The following is a 19070-nucleotide window of genomic DNA, read 5'->3' on the forward strand; positions in this document are numbered from 1 at the left end:
CCTACCTGGCCTGTGATAGTTGAGTTTAGCCCAAACTCTAAATTATCCTCCTATGATATAGTCCTCAATTTCCAGCATCCTAAAGGATGGTTCTCAGCGCTCACATTCATAATGCAAACTGGCCATGCTTGAAATGAAAGGTTATTGATGGAAATTAAGAATTGCTTATGACAGCACAAAAAGCCATGTTAAAAGACAAGTGCAAATAAATGATGATATAAGAGCCTGGTGACTTTGACTGTTTACCAGAAACAGCTCTGCAAATATTGCTGGTGGAAGTTTATTTTTCACCTGGCCTTTCTCTGTTCCTCTTCTAGGGGCATAGAAAGTAAGCATTAGGTTAAGAGAAGTAATAAAAAGAGAAAACAAAACTGTAAACTCAATTAAATGAAGACTTGTCTTCAACTGTAAGTGGCAGATGTATTTATCCGGGGTGATTTTGTCCCAGTTACAAAGGTATCGATGCAATATTATGCCCGGGCTTTCAGCCATCTCTCAGGTCGAGTGAATTTGTGAGTGTTAAACACACAAGGAGATGTTCAGTTTTCAGTGTAGTTTCTAATCAAATATTTAAACTTTGTGTGTAAAAATAACCCAATCAGAGTCATTTTTTTCTCTTCAATAAAACAAAATAGAAGAATTGAACCACGTGGAAATAATGGTTGGGTTACCATGTTCAGAGGATTAAGCATCATTGCTTTTAATGAAATTCTAGTTTCTTTAAAAAGGTAGAAATTAATGTCTTAGAATATCATATAATAAATTCCTTTTAACTGATTCATATCCAGTTAGAAGTGTCGGATTTGAGTGCTTTTTCTTCCTGCTTTCCTATTTCTCATTCTCTGGGTCACTTTAGTTCCACCTTACAATGTTTTCTAACTTCTGCCTGCTCAGTTCAGCCTGCATCCTCTAAGTGACCCTCCTGCCTTCCTGTACTCACCTGTCACAGAAACTTGCTCGCCCTTTACACACCACTGTACGTGCCTCCCCCCAACAGCTGCTGTGTGTCTTCTTTGGCCTACCGTTTTGTAGGGCTCTAGGATTTATCCCAGCTTCTCTCAACCTGTGTCCCACTTGTTCCATAAGCTGTGACTTCTTTATGCACTTCCATCCTCACCACTTCCATGATTCAGCTTTCTCCCCAAGCCTGTGGCTGCACTGCACTTCCTTCCCTCACTGACTGCTTTTCTTCCTAGCTTCTCACTGCCCCACCCACTGCCTCTACCCAGCCACTTTGGCCTAATTGTCCAATCCAAACACACATACACAGCTTTTGACAATTTTTTGGATAGCGATGGGGTTTCACTACATTGCCCAGGATGGTCTTGAACTCCTGGGTTCAAGTGATTCTCCTGCGTTGGCCTCCCAATGGACATGTCTGACTACCTCGCCTTCTCATTCCATTTTATTTTTGGCCTTTTGACTTCACAATACTTTTTTTTCATTCTTTCCCTACTTCTGAACTGCTGACAGTGATGTGCTAGTGAATATCTAATAACCATTTTTCTGGAGGGGAAAAAGAAACCTCTGACATATAATGTTTTCTGATTTCGTTGGTGTAAATACTCTCACCATGGTCCATTTCCAGCTACCAGTGTGACATTACTGAATGAACAGTTGTTTTTATCTGGTGCTAGTTGACGCCAACACATCACTGAGTCTTGGTTTTCTTGATAGCTTACCCCTTGAAAGAGAAGTTATCTGAAAAAGGGGTTTGCAAATTGGAGTGGATGTGTCCCATGGAGTTCTACAAAATAATCTATTGACACATGAGAAGAACATATTAGAAATTCTATTTGCATTTAATTTCTAGCTGATCTTTATCAAATTTTTAGTTTTATGGGTTTATTATAAATATATTACATTAGTACAGCCTATGTATATTATATGCATATGATGTGTGTATGTATAAATAACTTACATTAATTGGAGTTTTACTAGATACTAGGCTTATGTTAGGTTATTTAATCCTTACTACATCCTGTAAGGTAAGTACTGGAGTCCAGAGAAGTTATGTAGCTTGCTGAAGATCAAGTGTAATATAAAAGTACGTAAATAAAGTATACTGATGGTACATCCTCAATTTTTTTTTAAACTGAGGAGTTAAGTGATCAAAATATTTTGGAGGTTGTGATCTGCAGCTTGGCTTGCTTCTCACTCTATTTACTCCTACCAGATTATCTTAAATGCACTATGGTTTTAACAACCATTCATAAGCATTTGATTCCTTTTTTTTTTCCACCTCCAGCCCTGGAGAGCTTCAGACCTGAATTTCCAGAGCCTTCTGGTTGCTTCCACTTTAATATGTTGAAGACATAATGAGAAGACTTTGAGGCTCATGTATTGAATTTTTGCTAGTATAATTGATTCTAATTATAAAGAAAGTTAAATTTTCAGAAAAAATGTAAAAACATAACATTAAAAGATATCACTTGTTGTAATACATATTTATGAAAAACTGTTTTGCAGGGCTCTAAAGTTAAATCAAATACATTCTGGATTTCAGTTTCCTCATCTATAAAGCAAAATAGTTGGATTTAATGGTGGGTTCCTTGAAACTCTTTTTGTCTTTGATTCCTGGTAATACCACACTCTGCTGGTGATTTTAGTGTAAAACGATGCTTCCAGTTAAATTACCAATCAATAGCAATTCACTGGTTTGTGAACTCCTGTGCTTAATAAATGAAATTCTAATTTTTCTTAACATTAAATTAACTTCTTTAAAAACAGATATATGTGACTGTTTTAGAGATGACCTCTGACTTCTGACTTGGAAGTGACTCTTAATTTCAGCATAATAGGTCTCAGATGAAAGATTCTTTAAATATTTCAGCAATATCCAGATTGACAAGTCTCTGAGACAATTTATGGTAAGCTATTTAGGAAAAAATGCAAAATGTCCTTTGCACTTACTATAGGAATGAAGGAAATCTGGGTCTGTAAAACATTAGGTGATTGCTAAGCTTTTGACACTTACCTGGAAACCTTGATGTATTACTGTCTTAAAAAGACAAAAAATATCAAAATGTAAAGGAGTAAGAAGAACATAATATTGAAGATTTTTTTCATGATCTGTTTTCAAAGTTCCAACTAATTTTAATGTACTACAGTTTTCCTTGTGATAGGCTCTTTTTCTTCTTTTATATGTTTAATATTCCTATTTTCAAAAAGAATTGAGGATTCTTACTTAAAGCAAGAATATTTATGACTCTAGAAAAGATAAAATAAACAGAGAGAAAGGTAAAGATTTTATTTTTTCACAGGTACTGATTTATAAGATGTTGAAAAAATAAGTTGCCTAATTCATTTTTATTAATTTGGCAATATGCAAAATGGTAAAAGTGGAGAATTTGCATCTAGATAACATTTAAAACTTGCAAAGTTTTAAGTTATTCACTTAGTGAATTGGATTTTTTTTCATTAAATGTATCTGAACTCTATGAGGCAGCTGTATAAATTAATCTCTCATTACCTATAGGTGAAGCCTGTTATTTTTCCAGCATTATTTTTTAGTCAACAGTTTACGCAAATCCAGTTGGCTGTGAAATTGAAAGACTCTTTTTAGATTTTTGTATGTGTACTGATATGCACAGAAGGTGGAGAAAATGTTTGCTCTAAAAAATGATATACTCATGATAAGATGCCTAAATATACTGGACCATTTCTGAACGTATGTTTGCAATTACCACCACTTACTGTCCACCTCCTACAGAAATTCTTACTCATTCCACATTCATAGTTTATCTATTTATAAAAGAGGGATGGTGGGAGCTGGGAAGAAGAGTTATGAAGGGAAATTAAACCACACCTAAGGAAGATCTTAAAATTCCATTGACTTTGTTTGGCACTAGAGCTGTGTGAAAGTATTTTTAATCCACAGAGATTTATGCAAATCATTTTAAAGTCCTAGTCATGTGATGTCATATCCCTTAGGTGTTATCAGAAATTTTAATTTATATCAGCTGAAATTCCCAGAGCTAAATATAAAAATGTCTGAAAGGTACTAGGAAGATTTTGTGTTTAGGTGGTATATGTCATAAAGGCAGGAAAATGAACTTGCTAACTGTCTTTTGTTTGTTTTAAAATTATAAGAATAGTACTTTATTTTTTCTTAAAAAAACCAAACAATATACAATTATATTAAGTAAAAGCCCAGTTTCACACATCCACCACTAGAGTTAACCAGTACTAACACTTTTCCCTTTTTAAACAAAAATTAATCTATAGTTATCGTTGCATGACTTTCTTTTATTTTCTTAAGAATTAGCCTCTTTCCAGATCTGTACATCTAATTCATACCAAATATATATTTATCCATTTCTGTATAGTAGGAGGTTTAGATTATTTCTAATTTGAAACCATTACCAACTGTAATAAATATTCTCATTCTTATATCTTAATTCTTTTATGCTGGTATTTCTGAAGGTTTGGGTATAAAAATAGGGTTGTTGAGTGTATTTAACATTTGTATTGGTGCTGTCATAGAAGGACTTTACATAACCTTCTGATTCGAAGATCTTGCACTTCTACACATATCTAAAAAACCTGGATTGGAGACCAAATGGAGCTAAACTAGGCTTGGTCTTCAAAACAAAGGATGTTCATGTTTTTGCTCATTGGGTTTAACTGCCTGACAATCAAGAGCCAACTTTGTGAACGAAGGCAACACATATCTGTTGAAATGAAAATCACTGAATCGCTTATGCGAGTTTAATTTGGCTTTCTGAATATTTTTTAACATCATTCAAAAGGAAACTATAAATACTCTTCCTTGAGTATAATCTTTCTCTTAAGGAAAATAATACACACCTCACAGATTGAGTATGTTATTGCCTGCTGCTATTCCTGATTTATATCACTGCTGTTTTGCATTTTTATACTCTGTAGAATACTTTGTGCATCTATAGGTTTATCACAAGTAATGGAGACACAGCCCCAGGGCAACTGAGCCAAAATAATCCATGTGGAAATTAGTGTAAGTTTTGGGATGAATCAGTATCACTGAGAACAAATCTATTCTCTTCTAATTCTCGCTATTTTCTGAGCTGATTCTGTTTTCCCAGATCAATTCAGGAACACAAAAATAGTTTTTGGCTTTTCCTTCCTATGTTTTAGGCCAAAAGGATTACTTACCTGACAACTTCATCTGGTGGTTTAATATACTGAGATTGAGGACTCAAAGGGACAAGAGAATGCCAACAACAACTATGATTTTTGTCATTATGGTTCTGAGAATTGGCAAGTTCCATAGGCCAATGGATCAGGGCTCTCGGGTAGAACCAAGTGTAGGTGACCTTTCATGCCCTTCTTCAGGGAAATTGTTCCATCACACTGATGACTTTATCCTTCCAGACTCCCAAGGATGCAAGCAACAGACACTCTTATGGCCTAGGCACACAAAGGGAAATGCTTGGATGAACACCTATTGTCCATGTCACTTAGTAGTTAATTTTTATACCTTTTCAAAGAGCTCATTTTTATCACATGCAAAACTGATACTTTGAGTTTTTGTAGGGGACAGTAATGAACAAATTGTTTCTAGCACTGTCTTATCATGTCATATGATGACCTCAAATTAAGCACTGGTTTGGCCCTAGGCTGTGCAATCAAGACCCCCAATTTCACTGCTGTGTTCAAACTTAGAAAATGCATCAAGTGATCTAGAGTGGTTCTTTGTTTATATAACAAAATTATTTTTTAAATCTGGTTCTGCCTTCTACTTTCAGAGGGAATTGGAGCATTTTGTTAATAGTAATCACTTTATTCCCACCACATCCCCAAGCTGAAGGAGCAAAGTACCTTGTCTAAACTCTTGGGGTAGTTTCAAGCTGCTCTTTCCGCTTTTGTCTAGTTTCCATGGTTACTGAATGCTCTTTATACCAAACTAGTTGGTCATGTTACTCCTTTGCTTATTGGCTCCCTTTTAACTATAGGATAAAGTTCAAACTATCATTGTACCAGGCAAGGCCTGCCATGATCTCAACTCTCTCCAAGACTTTTCTTTCCAAAAAAACCCTTTTCCCCTGTAAGTTCCAGTCACAAGAGATCGCAGTTCCCAGAACCCTCCAAGGTTGCAACCTCTTCCACACAGCTTTTCCAAAATACTTTTCATCTGAATTGCCTTTCTTCACCCTGACACTCCTCTGGGGAACTGGCCGCTCAGTTTTTTTGTGCCCATTTATGTCTATGAGTATTTTAATTATAGCAACTGTAATTTCTTGTTAGGTATATTTGTTTAGAGGTCTGTTTTACATTTCTGTGCTGTAAGGGCTTCATTGACAGAAGTAAGGGTCTTCATTTTTATATCACCATGTGTAGCATAGAATAGGCAATGACTTGTAGGCTTAATAGCTCATGAATAAATTTTAATATCTCCATTGTAAACAAAGGAAAGTCACGCCTACTTTATCAGAGTCAAAAATAGGATGCTGTATATATGTGCTTGTTTGTATTCCAAAACAGATTGAAGGAATTCTTTAAAATTATGCACATTAACCAGGATGACAAATAAATACCGGTGGACATTAAGATTAAATTAAGAGTAATTACAGAGCCATGATTAAAACTGAGTACACTAGGCCGGGCGCGGTGGCTCAAGCCTGTAATCCCAGCACTTTGGGAGGCCGAGACGGGTGGATCACGAGTTCAGGAGATCGAGACCATCCTGGCTAACACGGTGAAACTCCGTCTCTACTAAAAAATACAAAAAACTAGCCGGGTGTGGTGGTGGGCGCCTGTAGTCCCAGCTACTCCGGAGGCTGAGGCAGGAGAATGGCGTAAACCCGGGAGGCGGAGCTTGCAGTGAGCCGAGATCCGGCCACTGCACTCCAGCCTGGGCGACAGAGCGAGACTCCGTCTCAAAAACAAAAAACAAAAAACAAAAAAACTGAGTACACTTTGGCTTTAGCCATAAGCAAATGCAGGCTTAAATTATACTGTTAGGAAGAGCCAAAAGTAGACTAGACTAGAGATTCTAAAGAGCAATCTGGCACTTACTAAAGGAGTGAGGGCATTATGAAGAAGATAGGCATAGAAATTAGGGAGAATATTTTGAAGGGAAATGTCCATCAGTGAAATAAAGTATAAGAAATTACTTTCATAAGGTTAAATTTATCTAAGTTTCATAATCCATGCAGCTGAGAATAATGACATCTCACTGTTACTGCCAAAGATCTGAGAATACACGTGTATTACCATTGGATATTAAATTAAAATTCTTACTTTATAGAGGTTTCCAGATATTTTTGGCTTAAAATTTTGAAACCTCTTTTTTGGAGGCCTGCCATCAAGTATAGTGTGAAAGACAAACAAGATATGTATTAATTCAAGGAAATAAGTTATTTTCTGTCAATAAAGGAAAAACAATAGGTGTTTGATGTGCTTTTCTTTGGAACACAATTTTAGCTAATTATCCATGCTGTTTAAATGTTGTATTTGTAAGACATTTAGGACCTCACAGTTTGGAAATGTCAGAGGGACTGAGAGATAAAGAAACTGTGGAATTTTAATGGACCTGAAAAAGTGAAAGCCAAGGTATTATTTTAAATCACAGAAATTATTGTATTTTACACTAAAGAAACCATCGGTAATGAGAACTCTAATTGATAGAGTTTTTCCTGCTATCAAATTTAAATAATTATCCTTCAATCACTGGGAGAAGATTGAGTATCTGGGCTTAATGTAGAAAAAGCTTAGAAGAAAAACTGAAATTTAAATTCTAGGTGTAACCTTAAACACTTTCTAAACAGTTAAGTTACAGTAAGTACAAGAACAAGAGTAGTTAAAATTTGTCATGATCAGAGATTATCTGATTTGCATAAACTCTTACTAAAATACTGTTAATGCGAATGACTCCCAGGTAGAAGAAAGTTACATATATCATGGGGTATGATAGCTGCTTTCAGAAGCAATAATCAATTACAGTTATTTAGTTCTTAAAGTTTTGAAAGGAGGCACAAAACTAAGTGACACTCATGAAAAGCTCTAATTATATTTAAGGCGAATATTTAGTAGCTTAAGAATCTGCGTTACCTTGGATATATTACTAGACTGTTTTTTTGTTGTTGGGAGTTAAGGCTAATCTTCGAATGCATATTCTGAATTTCAGCTAAAATAAATGAAGATCCTTGATGATATCTGTCCATCAGGCAATCATTGGAATTTCCATCTTTCAAGAAAATGTGTTTTCTCCATTTCAAGTTAATAGAACTTTTATATTGACTCAGCTGTGGGAAAGGAAAATGGGAAACATATGACCAATTTATTTCAACATTGTGAGTAAAAGAGGTTTTTAATTCAGAGTTTCAAGGAAACTCCACCCACAAAATTCTTCAGTAGGCTATAGAGCTGAGATTTCCTACAATAAACTCTAACAAGACTGTCAGTTGCCAGGTGTAGATAATAGCCCATGTCTTTTCTCCCAATATTTGTCATCTCTCTTTATACATATTAGAGATGAGGAGAGATGAATTGGGTGGAGACAGTGGCCTGGAGATGAGAAGAAGCTAAACTTCCACTGATTCCTTTGGATTGAGCCCAATCCAAATTCCTTTAGATTTCATTTGAGCCCAGTGAAAAGTGTTAAAGGTCGTAGCTGAAATTCCCATTTAGTAGAGATTTTTTAAGATTGGCTTCAGGGGCCGGGCGCGGTGGCTCAAGCCTGTAATCCCAGCACTTTGGGAGGCCGAGACGGGTGGATCACGAGGTCAGGAGATCGAGACCATCCTGGCTAACATGGTGAAACCCCGTCTCTACTAAAAAAATACAAAAAATTAGCCGGGCGATGTGGCGGGCGCCTGTAGTCCCAGCTACTCGGGAGGCTGAGGCGAGAGAATGGCATAAACCCAGGAGGCGGAGCTTGCAGTGAGCTGAGATCCGGCCACTGCACTCCAGCCTGGGCGACAGAGCGAGACTCCGTCTCAAAAAAAAAAAAAAAAAGATTGGCTTCAGGGCAACTTTAGGAACCCAGGCAACCAACTTTGAAGTGGCATTGTAGAAAAGACCCTTACCTTTGTGTATGCATGGTGCCCATCAGCTCCTGGAAGATGACATCCTTTTAGGTGAACGCAGAAACTGCACATAAGCCATGGTCATGGCTTTCTTATGCCAATGAGCATTGGGTAGTGAAGCTTCTCTGGAAGTCTTGGCAGCACATGTGGACCAGTGAGAGTAAAGCAACCTCTGAGAGATTGGACAAGTACAGCAGGATGACTAGGGTGCACAAAGAACCTTGGGAGGCAGTACCCTGGTTACTTCTAGAATCACTGTGTGAGATCATTGTGGAGGCGGTATAGTGGAGGAGGATTCAAGCCTTTTTATGATATGAGCAGATGCATTTAACTCAGTCACACCTTTGAGCTACAAAGGCATAAGGAATGTTCTTTCTTCCCATTTAAAAAATGATTTAATGTTTGCTACATCCAAAAGTGAGTGTGTGTACACAGTCATTTTTTATTATCACACATTCCATGTTTGCAAATTTGCCTACTCACTAAAATTTATTGGAACCTCAAAATCAATGTTTGTGGTGCTTTCTTGGCATTTGCAGGCATATAAAGAGTGGTAAAAAATTTGAGTCACCTGATGTGTACATTCCTAGCTGAGATTGAATACGGTGATATCTGCTTTCCTGTCTCAGCATTCATAATGTAAATGTGTCCTTTCTGAGGTCTATTTAGTGCCATCTTTTTTGCATTTTTGTGCTTTTTGTTGGTGATTTCCCTGTTTAAAATGGTCCCTAAGCATAGTGGTGAAGTGCTGTCTAGTACTCCTAAGCACAAGAAGGTTGTTATATGCCTTACAGAGAAAATACACATTTTGGGTAACGTCTGTGCAGGCATGAATTATAGTGCTATTGTTTGTGAGTTCAGTGCTAATGAATTAAGAGTGTGTCCGGGAGGAGCAGGTTGCAATGAGCCGAGATCATGCCACTGCACCCCAGTCTGGGGGACATAGTGAGACTATGTCTCAAAAAAATAAATAAATAAAATAAAATAAAATAAAATGGTGTCTTTACACATAAATGCACATAAAATGAGGCTATGTATTGAATTTTTGATAAAAATGGGACTAGAGCTTGCAGGAACTTAAATATCCCTTAGGAGTAATGGTTCAGTATTGCTAATTCATTGTTAGCTGTGGCTTTATAGAACACAACTACTTTATGAATCTGGGTGCTCCTGTATTGGGTGCATATATATTTAGGATAGTTAGCTCTTCTTGATGAGTTGATCCCTTCACCATTATGTGATGCCTTTCTTTGTCTCTTTTAATCCTTATTGGTTTGAAGTCTGTTTCATCAGAGATTAGGATTGCAACTGTTGCTTTTTTTTGGCTTTCCGTTTACTTGGTAAATATTCCTCCATCCCTTTATTTTGAGCCTATCTGTATCTTTGCACACGAGATGGGTCTCCCGAATACAGCACACCTATGGGTCTTCACTCTTTATCCGTTTTGCCAGTCTGTGTCTCTTAATTGCGGCATTTAGCCCATTTACATTTAAGGTTAATATTGTTATGTATGAATTTGATCCTGTCATTATGATGCTAGCTGGTTAATTTGCCCATTAGTTGATGCAGTTTCTTCACAGTGTCGATGGTTTTTACAATTTGGCATGTTTTTGCAGTGACTGGTACCAATTGTTCCTTTCCATGTTTAGTAGTTCCTTCAGGAGTTCTTGTAAGGCAGGCCTGGCAGTGACAAAATGTCTCAGCATTTGATTGTCTGTGAAGGATTTTATTTCTCCTCCGCTTATAAAGCTTAGTTTGGCTGGATATGAAATTCTGGATTGAAAATTCTTTTCTTTAAGAATGTTGAATATTGGCGCCAACTGTCTTCTGGTTTGTAGGGTTTCCACAGAGAGATCCGCTGTTAGTCTGATGGGCTTCCCTTTGTGGGTAACCTGACCTTTCTCTCTGGCTGCCCTTAACATTTTTTCCTTCATTTTATCCTTGGTGAATCTGACGATTATGTGTCTTGGAGTTGCTCTTCTCAAGGAGTATTTTTTGATGTTCTCCATATTTCCTGAATTTGAATGTTGGCCTGCCTTGCTAGGTTGGGGGAAGTTCTCCTGGATAATATCCTGAAGAGTGTTTTCCAACTTGGTTCCATTCCCCCATCACTTTCAGGTACACCAATCAAACGTAGATTTGGTCTTTTCACATAGTCCTATATTTCTTAGAGGCTTTGTTTGTTCCTTTTTATTCTTTTTTCTCTAATTTTGTCTTCTCACTTTATTTCATCAAGTTGATCTTCAATCTCTGATATCCTTTCTTCCACTTGATTGATTTGGCTATTGATACTTGTGTATGCTTCACGAAGTTCTCCTGGTGTGTTTTTCAGCTCCTTCAGGTCATTTATGTTTTTCTATAAATGGTTTATTCTAGTTAGCAATTTGTCTAACCTTTTTTTCAAGGTTCTTAGCTTCCTTGCATTGGGATAGAAAATGTTCCTTTAGTTCGGGGGAATTTGTCATTACCCACCTTCTGAAGCCTACTTCTGTCAATATGTCAAACTCATTCTCCATCCAGTTTTGTGCTCTTACTGGTGAGGCATTGTGATCTTTTGAAGGGGAAGAGGCATTGTGGTTTTTGGAATTTTCAGCCTTTTTGCACTGGTTTCTCACCATCTTTGTGGATTTATCTACCTTTGGTCTTTGATGTTGGTAGCTTTCAGATGGGGATCTCTGAGTGGACATGCTATTTGTTTCTATTTGTTAGTTTTCCTTCTAATAGTCAGGCCCACCTGGGTGTGGTGGCTCATGCCTGTAATGCCAGCACTTTGGGAGGCCAAGACAGGCATATCATGAGGTCAGGAGATCGAGACCATCCTGGCTAGCATGGTGAAACCCCGTCTCTACTAAAAATACAAAAAATTAGCTGGACATGGTGGCAGGCGCCTGTAGTCCCAGCTACTCGGGAGGATGAAGCAGAAGAATGGCGTGAACCTGGGAGGCAGAGCTTGCAGTGAGCGGAGATTGTGCCACTGCACTCCAGCCTGGGCGACAGACTCTGTCTCAAAAAAAAAAAGAACAATCAGGCCCCTCTGTCGCAGGTCTTCTGGAGTTTGCTGGAGGTCCACTCCAGACTCTGTTTGCCTACGTATCACCAGTGGAGGGTGCAGAATAGCAAAGGGTTCACTAATTTTCACTGCTATAAGGAATTCCATTGTATAAATATACAACATTTATACATTTTCTTATTGTGATCGCTAATTTTTTTTTTTTTTTTTTTGAGACAGAGTCTCCTTCTGTTGCCCAGGCTGGAGTGCAGTGATGCAAGCTCAACTCACTGCAGCCTCCACCTCCCAGGTTCCATTTATTCTCCTGCCTCAGCCTCCTGAGTAGCTGAGATTATAGGAGTGCATCACCATGCCCTGCTAAGTTTTTATTTTTATTTTTTGTATTTGTCGTAGAGATGAGGTTTCACCATGCTGGCCAGGCTGCACTCAAATTTCTGACCTCAGGTGATTGGCCTGCCTCAGCCTCCCAAAGTGCTGGGATTACAGGTGTGAGCCACCATGCCCGGCCTGTGGTAGCTAATTTTATGTGTCAAACTTGATTGGGCCAAAGGATGCCCAGATCTTTGGTCAAATATTATTCTTGGTGTGTCTGTGAGGGTGTTTCTAGATGACATTGACATTTTAACTGGTGGGCAGAGTGAATGTGAGTGCCCTCACTAATGTGGGTGGGCCTCATCTAACCAACTGAAAACCCAAATAGATCGTGAAGGCTGAATACGAGTGAACTCACTCTGCCTGACTGCTGGAGTTGATCTTTGCCTTTAGGCTCAAACTGAAAAGTTATCTCTTTTTGAGTCTCAAGCCTGCCGGCTTTTGGGCTTACACCATCAGCTCTCCTGATTCTCTGACCTTTGGAGTTGGACTATACCTAACATTGTTGACTCGCCTGGGTCTCTAGCTTCTTGATTTTAGATTTTGGGACTTTTCCACCTCCATACTCACAGTTACCTATGAAAATATATTTATTATGTATTTCATACCTGGCATGTGTTTAGTTACTTTTGCATTCATTTCATAAGTGAATTAGCCTATAAGTTTCTTTTTACATTTTTTATATTACCTTTATCTGATTTGATATCAAAGATATATTGAACAAATAAAATAATTTAGAAAATGTACCCTTTTTCTCTTTTATGGAAGAGTTAGTCTAAGATTAAAATTATTTATTTACTGACTACTTTGCAGATAATTTATATAAAATAATCTAAGCCTAGTGTTTTCTTTTGAGAAAATGTTACAATTTCTTTAGTCGCTTATGTCATTGACAGTTTCTAGTTCTTCTAGAGTCAGTTTATTGAAGTATATTTTTTGTAGGCATATGTTCATGTTTAATTTTTCAAATTTAATGATATAAACTGGTTTATAGTTTTCCATTATTTATTTTATGTCTCTTGAATCAAATTATACATTCGTATTGATTATCTTTGCTCCTTTTTTTAATAATCTCTCTTGCTAATGGCTCATTAATTTTATTTGTTTTTGAAAAAGCTAGTGTTTGGATTCTTTGATCTTCTCTACTGTATCTTCACTTTTTCTTTCATGAATTTCTGCCCTCATTTAAAATTATTTCAAAGTCAAGTTATTAGATGCATAAATATTTAAATCTTGAGTAATTTCTTGGCAAAAGGACTATTATATTGTTAAATAATGACTCTCTTCATTACTAGCAAAGCTATTACCTTTAAATTTATTTCGGTTTATGTTATAATAGAGCTGCACATTTACTATTTTTCTATTGTCTACCTTTCAATATTTCTATGTCTTCATGTTTCAATCATATCTTTAATAAGTTTTTAAACCATAATTTGAATATCTTATTAACTAAAGAACATATTTACATATATTTATTGTGATTATTGATATGGATTACTTGTTATCATCTTCTATGATTTTCCTATATTATTTTGGATTGAGTTATTTTCTCATGTTTTAAAAATATAGGCTAGGTCTTTATACTTTTGCCTCACTCGGTCACCAGAGATGGGTTCTCCTGGGAAGGGCATGACCTTGGGTGAGGTGGCTGTCTGTAACTGAGGTGCATTCTGAAGGCTGTTGGCTGGCCACACTTTCTGTAGTTGGGTGGCACATCCTACCTTCAAGGGGAATCTGGGCAGTGTATTTCTGTGTCTACTACATTGTGAAACAAATGTGGGAGTTTTGAGATAACTCATAGAAAGTTTGTATATGTTAAAAGAGAAGAGGGTTAAAGATCAGAACCCTGGCATTTGTGGGGTGACTCATGAAAGAGAATACGATATTTAAGAAGTAAAGGCCAGAAGAAAGAAGGTCCTTTTCTTGAGGTTTTATAATAAAAATAAATGTCTGAAAATGACAAAACCAACATTATAAAATGGAAACTGCATTACATTCAGCATAATTTAACTAAATCATGAATGCAGATATATAAATCATAAATGCTTTACATAATAGTTCTCTATCAACCACTAATTCTGCTTTAAGAATCAGTAAAATGCTTAACCAACTAGGCATAAATAAAACGTCTCCATTCTGGTACTTATTTCTGGTTTTATTGTCCTGAATTCATTCTCTGTATATAATTTTTTTTTCTACATTGTTTTGCAAAAATGGTTATTACCTTGAATCATGGATTTTAATACTAATTAACATATTTCTCAATATTTTAGCTGAAAAAATTATCAAAGTTCAGACTTTATTAGCTATAAAGTCTAAACTAACTGCATTTCCAAAGTTTTGCTTCCTTAGAATGCATTCTTCAAAATTCCACCCATCAATTTTTTATTGCCCTGAAGATTACTTTGATCTGTATTTGTGAGTTTCTTGAACTCTATCCTCTGTCTGTGATCTGATACTCAGTGCTCTATGTCTGTTGTCTTTTTCTGTTGACCTGATGTGCCCTGTTCTAGCTTTTGACTGGAAGGCCAACATACTGAATAAATCTGTGCTGAAAAGGAATTTCCCAATCTAAAGATAAAGATTCTCTGCTGCTTCCTGTTTAACACTATTAAATAACTTCCATGGCCACAGACATATGGAGTTTCATAATTCCATTTCAAATCCACTATCATTCAAGCTACATAAGACCTGTGGAGCAGATGTTTTGCCAATTCTTTGATTAAGTTAATGTTCTTATTCTAGAGAAGAGCCCTTGAAATTTAAAATAACTGCCAAGATTTTTGAGGAATGTGGCCCCCAATCTTTCTTTGTTTTTTTTTTTTTTCCAAGCGGAGTCTCGCTCTGTCACCCAGGCTGGAGTGCAGTGGTGCGATCTCAGCTCACTGCAAGCTCTGCCTCCCCGGTTCACCCCATTCTCCTGTCTCAGCCTCCCCAGTAGCTGGGACTACAGGCGCCCGTGACCATGCCCAGCTAATTTTTTGTATTTTTAGTAGAGACAGGGTTTCACTGTGTTAGCCAGGATAGTCACAGTCTCCTGACCTCGTGATCCGCCTGCCTCAGCCTCCCCAAAGTGCTGGGATTACAGGCGTGAGTCACCATCAATCTTTCTTTGTTCTTATCACTGCTATGGCTTATTTCATATGCATTAAGTCAGATGAACCCAGGGAGGCTTGTCACAACTATTTGATCATAGAGTAGTGCCAGGTGCAAAGATTTATGGACTGGAAACAAGCAAGGCAATAACCTGCCCACCACTGTGGGTGGTGAAAGACTGACCTAATCAAATCTTCTGTCTTAGGAAGTTTGGGAGCCACAGATGTATAAGAACATGTGGGTAAATATTGTTGATCATTGTCAAGCAATGTCTCCACTGCCGCCAGGTTGCCTACTGTACTTAGAGACCTTCAATTAAATGTTAGGAAAGTTCAAGGACCTCAAGATTTAGAGAAAAAATGACAAATGAGTAGATTCTAATGCCAATTCTATTAATTACTTGTTGTAGGTTTGAGGAGCAGAAATAGCATGAATAAACAATTCATTGGTCAATAATTATGTGTCTATAATCAATAGTAGCTATACCTATAAAGCTACTGAAGTCTATTTTTCAATTTGTAGAAGATTGTTGTGTTATAATGATTATGATATGTGAAAATAACATAACTTCCCTGATTCTCTTCATATGTACAGGTAGGTAGACAATATTGTTTGGCTTTTCTAACGTTTGATTGATGGTCCGTAATCACAGGTGACATTACTGGGCACTTAATCCTTTCAAACTCATCTCTTTCTCATTCTTCTTATCCTCTTCTTCCCAATCACTTTCTTTTATTATATTCTCAATCACTTCTTTTCATTATATTTTCCAACTTGACTTCGCACTTTTCTCTCTCTTTAGAATTTCTCCTTTTGCCTTTGCTTTTGGTCTACTAGTAACACACTAAGACATGTGGTGACACTCCAGTCTGAGATAGACCATGACTCATGGACTGCAAGGTATTTTGAGTTTCTTCCCAAAAATCACAGTAAAAGTGAAGTATTATCATAGAAAATGAATTTTAAAAGTTTGATTTGCGTTGATAGAAACAGCAAAAGACAAGAACTGAAGCCAACTTTGCCTTTGATTTTTTGCTGTATTTTCCTTATAGTTCATATTTGGAGGTCACACTGGGTAGAGAGGACCTGCAAGATACAGTTAAAAATTCCATTACATAGGTTGGAAAAAATAAATGAGGCACTTAAGTTGTTTTCCAACAGAATTTCACACACTTTTATCATATCACTTTCTTTCTAGGCCACAAACCTTCCTCTGGCACTAAGAGAGGATGTGGGTTGCTTGGAATCTGCTCCAGACTGTCACATCACTTAGCTGCCACAGAAAGACATTCCTTCTTAGTCATAACAGATCCATAGGGCCATATTTTTAGTTCATCTCTCCTTCAATGAACGCATGTACTTGCTACAACTAACATCACTGCATTAGCATCCTGAGAAGGATGGACGTAGGGTGGGACTCTCCTGTGTCAAATTTGACAGTCCAAAAATGATGTTTCCAGAATCTTTGGGAAAACTTGGCCTTCGTAGAATTTGTCACAATGATATTATCAGACAGTAATAAAAAGTCATGTCAATAAGTTCAGTCCGTGTTCTCAGAATGCTTGGGTTAACCAGAGTCATAATTCTGTGGTTGGCAAACACAATGCTACCATGCAGTTATTACAGTCCTTCTCAATAAATTTTATTTCCACAAGAAAGTGTGTTAAAAAGATAGCTAGGTTGTACATGAGGAGGGTTTGTGAAGATAAACTTTATATCCCTCGCTTGTAGCAACAGGTGCTGGTTCTTTGTCATTCTTGGGAGGTTATATTGCTTGACTGGAATATAATTTGGGAGAGTGATTCATATTCTACATTGGTCGTTTCTTTATTGCCTCATATGGGAAAGTAATTATTTCTCTCTAATACTCTTTCTATTAGTTTTAAAGGATAGAGAAAAGTAGAAAAAAAGAGGAGAGAGGCAGGACCCTAAGACAGTTTCATCAAAGGCAGCTTAGCATTGATTTTATTTTTTTCAGAGAGGGGTTTGTTTCTGTTTTTTATGTTAGAGTTTAGCATCAGTTTTTATTTGAATAAAAGAGTAGTGCAGCTAAGGAGCTTAAAAACCTTGTCTTAGGGCACTTTTAGAAACATTCCATGTTTTATTTTCATTAGGCAAGAAATAATGATAATGGTATTTACATCCTTACCTCCATAACGCTCACTGTCCCAACTCCTACTTTCTTCCCAGATGCCATCAATGTTGTGGAAGTATAATTAGATCAAATGTATGAAATGCCTTCAGCTTTGAGAGAAAGACCCTCTGAAAATACAAGTTGTCATTATGCTTGTCTCCCAGAGATACCTTCAACCACAGATGTCTCCATCCTAACTCAGGGCCTATCAGTCTGTGATGTTTAAACTTTAGAAAACAGTTGGAGTTATCTGATGACTTCTAAAGAACCACCGATCTACAGATCTTAGTGGGAGATTGAGCAGCAGGATAATACACCCAGGACACCAAATATGTATCCTTTATTGTCTTTATTCCTTCTCCACTTCATTTTTTTCCCGTCACTCTGCTCTGTCTTCTTACCTATACTCCCAACCCCCTCTCCACATGGTCCTAAGGCCTTGAGATTTTCTTTAAATTTTATTAAAAGGAGCATTTTTATTAACAAAAAGTATCTTTATTAAAAGGGGTACTGATAGATCATTGTCATCACTTCAGTTTCCTCCCTCATTTAGAAGTTGGCATGAAAGGTTTGATGTACTGAACAATATCATCTGATCTAATGATCTGTAGACTGGAACAGGAGCTCAAAGGCTTCAGCCTTTCTGCCTCATACTGTGCAAGGGGAAACGGCTGGTGCTCATGTTTTATTGGAAGGATGGGAACAAAGGAAATTAAGAGGACTACACAGGGGCCATGTGAGTCATAACAAGCCTTGTGAAATTGTTTCAACTCCTTTCCTCAACCTTAGCCATTGTGACAAATGTGTCAAAGCTTTAGACAGGGAATACTGGATGTTGATGGAGGCTGGGTAGATGTAGAACAGGATTGTGCCTCCAAGTCAAGATACTAAAGCCAGAAATAGAGAAAAGAAAACTCTTTGCAGAAGAATAAGGTTACTGACATTGACTCTTACACTAGCTAAGCATTATTACTTTAAGAAAAAATTCATTTCTGATCTAGAAATCCACTTTATCACAATTCTTGTGACTGCTTTATATTTGTATTGATGCCATTACAATCTGTTGACCTGGGATTGAAATCTATAAAACCACCAAATACTCAGAAGAAACGTATTCATCTCAAGGTGTGCAAGTAGCTTGCTTCCACATGTGAAGGGGTGTTCTTGCCTTCCCCGGGCCAGCTGTCATCAATCGGAGATTTCATTTAGATTGTCTGTGAACAAGTATGTTTGGGTAAGTTGTGCCTTCTCTGCAAAGAAACAAGATATGCATTAAAGCCCACGTGGCTTCCCTCTGGGACATATATCTGGGGCTGAGTTCGAAGTAATGATAACAAAAGTGCCCCAAGTCAGTTGCCAATGTTTCTGTCACCTACTCTATGGAGATTTTAAGTTCAGAAGTCCTTGAATTTTTCCATGACTATCTAGGAGCGTAGAGAGAAGTTAATAT

Source organism: Trachypithecus francoisi, unplaced genomic scaffold (assembly GCF_009764315.1).
Source record: "Trachypithecus francoisi isolate TF-2019V2 unplaced genomic scaffold, Tfra_2.0 Lachesis_group3, whole genome shotgun sequence".
NCBI lineage: Eukaryota > Metazoa > Chordata > Mammalia > Primates > Cercopithecidae > Trachypithecus > Trachypithecus francoisi.